Raw genomic sequence first — 7,500 nt, 5'->3', positions numbered from 1 at the left:
CTGCAAACACATTAAATCACACGTGAGTCTGTCTGACTGGATGATTGGAGGAGAAACACACATCTGTGGTGTTCGCTGTTCTGCAGCTCATAGACTTTCTGAACTCAACTCTATTTATATACACGAGACTGAGGCACAATGGAAATCCTCTGAGCGCTTGTAAAGTGTGCAAACATCCATCTGAGCGCAGCGAGAAAACACGCCGATCCAAAGACAGATGAGTCCATGAGCGCAGTGTGAGGAAATGTGACACGCGTTTGTCTGTCGTTGCGTCTGTGTTCTTGTTTTGTGACTCTAGATCTTGACAGAAACTCACAGCAACACTGTATGTGAATTAAAAGTGATCATATATAAATAAACTAGTGCTGTCAAACAATTAATCATGATTAATTGCATCCAAAATAAAGTTTTGTTTACATTATATATGTGTACTGTGTATATTTATTATGTATATATTAATACACACACATACAGTATATATTTTGAAAATATTTACATGTATATACATTTATATATTCTTATATTATATCTAAATATATTTAATATATAAACATAACATATTTTTCTGAAATACATACATGCATGTGTTTGTATTTATATATATATATATATATATATATATATATATATATATATATATATATATATATATAATAATAATATGCAAATATTACATTTTTAAATAATATTTAAAAATATTGTAATGGAATGTGGACTTGTATTTATATTTTTATATATTATATAATGAAATATAATATAATTTTATATATATTTAATTAAATATGTATAAAAAAGTAGGCAAAACAAAATAAAAATAATATAATATGCATATATAATAATAATATGCAAATATTACATTTTTAAATAATATTTAAAAATATTGTAATGGAATGTGGACTTGTATTTATATTTTTATATATTATATAATGAAATATAATATAATTTTATATATATTTAATTAAATATGTATAAAAAAGTAGGCAAAAATCTAAAATGCAACTAATTTAATGTTTAAAATATTATTTAAAATAGTTTAGAACATTCATTCTACGCTGTGTAATTTTTCCAGTTATTTGCATGAAAATTTAGTTATCCTTAGAAATGTAAAGATCTGGACTTGAATATGTTGGTCTGTTTACTCTGTAAAGTCAAATAAAATATAAATGGCCAACGAGTTTTTTTTTTTTCATTTTGCATTTAAATGCATTGTTGGTTTGACTGAGAAAGCGTGCTGTTTGTTCAAGTTGTGTAGAGCTGGTTTTGTCCTTGTGTGTGTGTGTGTGTGTGTGTGTGGTTCACCTCGGCTCATCAGCTGTGTTTCTGGATGTGATGTGTGTCTGTGTGCATGTGATTAATCTCAGCGCCTCGCTGCTTTCTGTCACTGACGGGTGAAACTACGGCTGTCATCAGAGCGCTTCTCCTCTGGCATGTGTGCTTCACTTTATAGGTTCGCTCGTGTTTCAGGACACGTGTGATTTATGAGGAACAGAGCAGCTGTCATTGACAGGATGGACCTTCTGACACACAGACGTGCTTTTGTTTTGATCTCAGCCATCAGCCAAATAGTTATTCACTCACTGTTTTAGACCGCTTTTGTTTCAGGTGCAGTAGATCCTCCAAAATAAGCTGCAAAATCACATTCAGATATGAAATGCACGCTTGGTTTTACACCAGCAATTCACCACGATGAACTCAATAAACGTGGTGTAGAAACTATTTTCACTCAAAAAAGTCAATTTTATATAATTACAAAGAAACAGCAAGTATATATCTATCTTTTTATAAAAATATACAAATATATAATATATAAAGCCCATATTCCATTGCACTGTTTTTATATATATATATATATATATATATATATATATATATATATATATATATATATATATATATAAAACAGTGCAATGGAATATATATATATATATATATATATATATATATATATATATATATATAAAAATAGGCAAAACAATCTAAAATATATAAAATGCAAATATTTTGATATTGCCATTCATTTATTTAATTTGCATTTAAAAGTGTACTATCATAAATATTCATATATTTAAAAAATGTGTGTTTGTGTGTAGTATTATATTTATTATTTTAAATATTATGTAAAATATATAGAAAAACAATGCGATGGAAAGTGGAGTCAATTATATTAATATTAATGTAACTATAAAGTCATTTATGTTTTTTGTATATTGTATTTATAAAGTTTACACACACACGCGCGTGCAAAATGTAAATGCAAAGCAAAATCTAAAAAATGCAAATATTTTAATATTTAAAGTATTATTTAAAAAATATATAAACTATGTAAATGCAATAGAAAGTGGACTGTTATATATATATATATATATATATGTGTGTGTGTGTGTGTGTGTATGTAAAGTAGGCAAAGCAAAATAGATAATTCAAATAATTTAATATTTAAAATATTATTTAAGATATTTTAACATTTAGAATATTCATTCTACCCTGTGTAATTAACATTCTCATTTAAAAAAAAAAAGTTTTTACAGTGCAGTTTGTTAAAACAATTGTTCACAGTAATGCACATACAATGTCTAAGCATTCACAAAAGCAGAACATGTTTACATGAATTTTTCAGCAGTGTATTCAATCCGTAAAGTGCCTAAATCATCTTTTACAGTACACCATCAGATTTATTTGTTGCTGAACCAAAATGTTACTTAAGAATTATTCTCACTAAATGAAAGAATGTGAATTAAACAGTAAAGTGTGTGTGTGTGTGTCTCAGACGTTCACGGCCTGGTGTAACTCTCACCTGCGGAAAGCAGGAACGCAGATCGAGAACATCGAGGAGGATTTGAGGAACGGCCTGAAGCTGATGCTGCTGCTGGAGGTCATCTCAGGTTTGTGAGCGCTCCTCAGGAGGACGCTTGCACTTCTTCTGTCTCTCACTGACCGCTTGTTTTCCTCCAGGTGAGAGGCTTCCCAAACCGGACAGAGGAAAGATGCGCTTCCACAAAATCGCCAATGTGAACAAAGCTCTGGAGTACATCACCAGTAAAGGAGTGAAGCTGGTGTCCATCGGCGCCGAGGGTGAGAGATACCAGATTTACATCATGGAGCATTATGGAGAACTGAATCTCTTTTGAGAGTCTGACTGCTTTAAACTCATATCTCGACTCTGTTTTTGATGCTAATAGATGTTCGGCACTTTCTAAATGTATTGAAATCCCAGTCTACAGGCCTGATTATGATTTGATCATAATTGCGATTATTCTGTATTCTGAACAGGAGGCGTGCAAATCTTAGTAGACAGTGAATCAGTTTGATTCATGATTCATAGGTTTTTGATTCACAATTCAGAACAATTAGATTTGATCCGATTTGATTTTATATGAATCTATTTTATATTAATATTTGATTCTATATTAATCATTTGATTCTTTATTTTTGAAAATTTTACATTTGTAAAATATTCTAATAATATTTAAAACATTATAATATTTGCATTTTATATTTAAATTTTTCTATTTGTATATCTATCTATATATATATTTATATTTTTAATATAAAAAAATCAGAGCAACTTAATATTGATTATTATTATTTGAAATACTTGTGCTTTATTATATTTCATTTTGTCTATTTGTATATATATATATATATATATATATATATATATATATATATATATATAATTTTTTTTTTATATTTCATTAGTCCACTAATGAAATATCCACTTTTCATTCCATTATTTTTGGGGGCGAATATCAGAGTCACAATATTGATTATTATTATTTGAAATACTTGTGAAGAATGCAGTGAAATACAATGAATCTGGAGAAATATCCAGATTTTAAGTGGATATAGAAATGCCATGGAATAGCAAATAGCAATAATTAATATGTTAGTATGATATTCTAAAAAAGATAAAAATAAAAATAAATAAATAACAATGGAATGTAAATTGAAGAGTGAAAAATATTTTTAAATATTAAATTAAATTAAATATAAAAATTTGCACTTTATTACTTATATCTTTGTATATATATATATATATATATGGCAGATTTGAATATTTTAAATTATTTTAATGTTCAGAATATTCATTGTATCCTTCGTTAATCACAGTTTATTTGCGTGACAATTAAGCTAGTAAGTCTGAGAGCTCAAGCTGAAGCGTTTCTGTTGGCTCCTCAGAGATTGTTGATGGGAATGTGAAGATGACTCTGGAATGATCTGGACCATCATCCTCCGCTTCGCCATCCAGGACATCTCAGTGGAGGGTAAAGAGACACTCACACAGACTGTATCTCATGAAACGAACACACACACACACACACACACTCACGCATGTTTAACACTGATTCTCTGTCAGAAACCTCGGCTAAAGAAGGGCTCCTGCTGTGGTGTCAGAGGAAAACGGCCCCGTACAGGAACGTCAACGTACAGAACTTCCACTGCAGGTACCAACATGAAAATACAGTTTATTTTCACATGATTTATTTTCATTTTCATCCTGTTAATGTCTCTTTCCCTGCTTCAGCTGGAAGGATGGTCTGGCGTTCTGTGCCCTCATTCACAGACACAGACCCGACCTGATCGACTACGCCAAACTCAAAAAGGTGTGTGTGAGAGTGTGCGCGTTTTTGTGAAAAGTCAGGACATAGATGTGTATAATGACGAGGGTATGGCAGGTATTACAAGGTGAAGGTGGCATCTCAGGACATTGACCCATGTCCCCACTTTTCAAAACGCTTATAAATCTCACAGAATGAGTTTTTTTGGGGGAAAGTTGAAATAGCAGACAGTCTCCTGTAAGGGGTAGGTTTAGGTGTAGGGTTGGTGTAGGGCAATAGCACATACAGTAAGTACAGTATAAAAACCATTACGCCTATGGGATGTCCCCACTTTTCATAAAAACGAACATGTGTGTGTGTGTGAGTGTGTGTGTGTGTGTGTGTGTGTTCTAATTTTAATTTAGATTTTAGTTACATTTTTAATAATATTGTTGTGCACCTGTTATTGTTATTAGTTTTTTTTTTGTCCAATTTTAAAATATTACTATTCCGTTTTAATGTACTTTTTATTGAAGTATTAGCTTTAGTTCAAATGAATTTATTTTAAAATTTTTCTTTATGTAATATTCATTTATTATACTTATTTTATTTTTTCCAGTAATTTTAATGCTTTTACTTAAACTAAGCACAAATTAAAAATGACTGAAATAACGTTTTCATCTAACATTTATATTTTATATTATTTCAGCTTTATTTCAATTTTAAAAGAAACTTTTAATAGTGGTATATATACTATTATAGTTTCATTAATAGCTTAAATGTGTGTTTATATTTATACTTTCATTTCATTTTAATTTTAGTTACATTTTTAATATATGTGATAAGTGATTTTAGTCATTTTTATTAGTTTTTGTTTTTTGGATTAATTTATTTTAACTTCAGTATTAATTTAATTGTTTGTTTGTTTTATTTACTTTTATTTTTATTTTTTTATTTCCAGTAATTTTAGTGCTTTGACTTAAACTGAATGAAAATTAGAGATGACTGAAATAAGTTTTATATAATATTTATATTTTATTTTATTTCAGCTTTATTACAATGAACTAAAATATTTTAATAGTTTTAGTTTTATTGAACGATAATAACCCTGCTTTAAGGATGCCGTTTGTATTCCTATTGCTAATCATATCATAGTATGAGACGAGATTGATGTGAAATCAATAGCTGAATGCATTGGTTGGATAAATAGTATGTATTTGTGACAGACAATCATTCAACCAGTTTTAAATAATTTTTTACAGTGCAGTTTGTTAAAAGTAATTGTGTTTATAGTAATGCACACATACAAATCATTCACAGGCTTCAGAAGCACAACTTATTTACATTTTTTTAAATATGTGTATTCATCTGTAAATCTTTTGAAATCTGCTGTTTGAAATCAATCTAATGCATACATTATTTGTGTTTTTTACCAAACCGAGGTGGTTTTGCTAAAGACTGAGAGACGATAGCAGGTTTTCTGTCACAGATGCTTTATTTATCTCTGGTCTGAATGATGCGAGTCATTTGATCGTGGACTGAAGGCTTTAGCAGGTCTGCTTGAATGACTTCACAGGTTTTAACAGGATCCTCACACGTACTGATAATCCTAAAGACCGCGTCTGAAACCAGAACTGTTTCGCGAGCCGTCCTCAGTGTGAATCGCATGAAGAGCGTCATGATCTAATCTCAGCCAGGGTTGCCAGGTCTCAATTCAAAACTAGCTCTAAACCAGCTCAACAGCAAATTCTCCATGATTTTCCCCTTTGTCAGAAGTCATCTCCATCGAAATAGCACATGAAAAAATACTATAGTAATTTATAGTAAATACTATAGTGTTTTTGAACCGTACTATAGTAAAGTGTATTATACTGTATACAGTATATTATAGTATTTACAACACTTTGTTAATGAATGCTACAGCATATTAACTATAGTGATAAACTGTAATAAATGCTGTGGTATACTTTAGTTTTTACTACAGTAAACTGCAGTGTATTGTGGTATAATATACCCTATAGTTGTAGAAAACATAGTACAGTATTGGGTAAAGTAATTAGTTTATATTACTACAGTTGTTATATTACCACAGCATCTATAGAATTACCACAACAAATTAATTCAAGTACTTTACTATAGTATGGTTCAAAAACAGTATAGTATTTACTATAAATGACTATAGTATTTTTTCTGGGGGGGAGATTGCTTTAATTTGCAGATTAAAAAGCAACCTGCGGCGAAAGTAGTGTAAAAGTAGCCCACTTTTGCTGAAAAACCACAGACTTGGCAACCCTGATCTCAGCCTGCAAGAATGAAAGCACTTCAGGAGACAGTGATATCTGAGCATCATTCAAACACTATTAAAGTTGTAGAATTTTTTTTATGTTATGTTTTATTTTATTTATTTATTTTGTATTTTCTTTCTCAATTAACTTTTTAACTAATTAAAAAAAAATTTTTTTTTAATCTTTTTTTTTTCTTGTTTCTTTAAATGTCTATATAGTTTTTAAAAGTTTATTTACATTTTAGTTTTAGTTATTTTAGTGCATCAAGTTAACCAAATTAAATGAGAAATGTTGCATTGACTGGCATATATATATATATATATATATATATATATATATATATATTATTTGCATCCAAAATAAAAAGTTTTGGTTTACATAATATATGTATGTGTACTGTGTATATTTATTATGTATATATAAATACACACACATATAGTGTATATTTTGAAAATATTTACGTTTATACATTTATATATTCATATTCTTATATTTTATATTATATATAAATATATTTAATATATAAACATAACATTTTTTCTTAAATATATACATGCATGTGTTTGTATTTATATATACACAGTATACACATATTATGTAAACAAAATGTTTTATTATGGATGCGATTAATCACTTGACAGCACTAATATATATATATATATATATATATATATATA

General features: G+C 28.8%; 1 pseudogene; it reads left to right on the top strand.

Annotated features, from left to right (window-relative positions):
• LOC131551270 (alpha-actinin-2-like) overlaps window positions 1–7,500 on the top strand; it is a 26,591-nt pseudogene that overhangs the window by 3,792 nt on the left and 15,299 nt on the right.

The sequence above is a fragment of the Onychostoma macrolepis genome, chromosome 12 (genome assembly GCF_012432095.1).
Source record: "Onychostoma macrolepis isolate SWU-2019 chromosome 12, ASM1243209v1, whole genome shotgun sequence".
NCBI classification, from domain to species: domain Eukaryota; kingdom Metazoa; phylum Chordata; class Actinopteri; order Cypriniformes; family Cyprinidae; genus Onychostoma; species Onychostoma macrolepis.
This window is presented reverse-complemented; position numbering and strand designations above follow the sequence as displayed.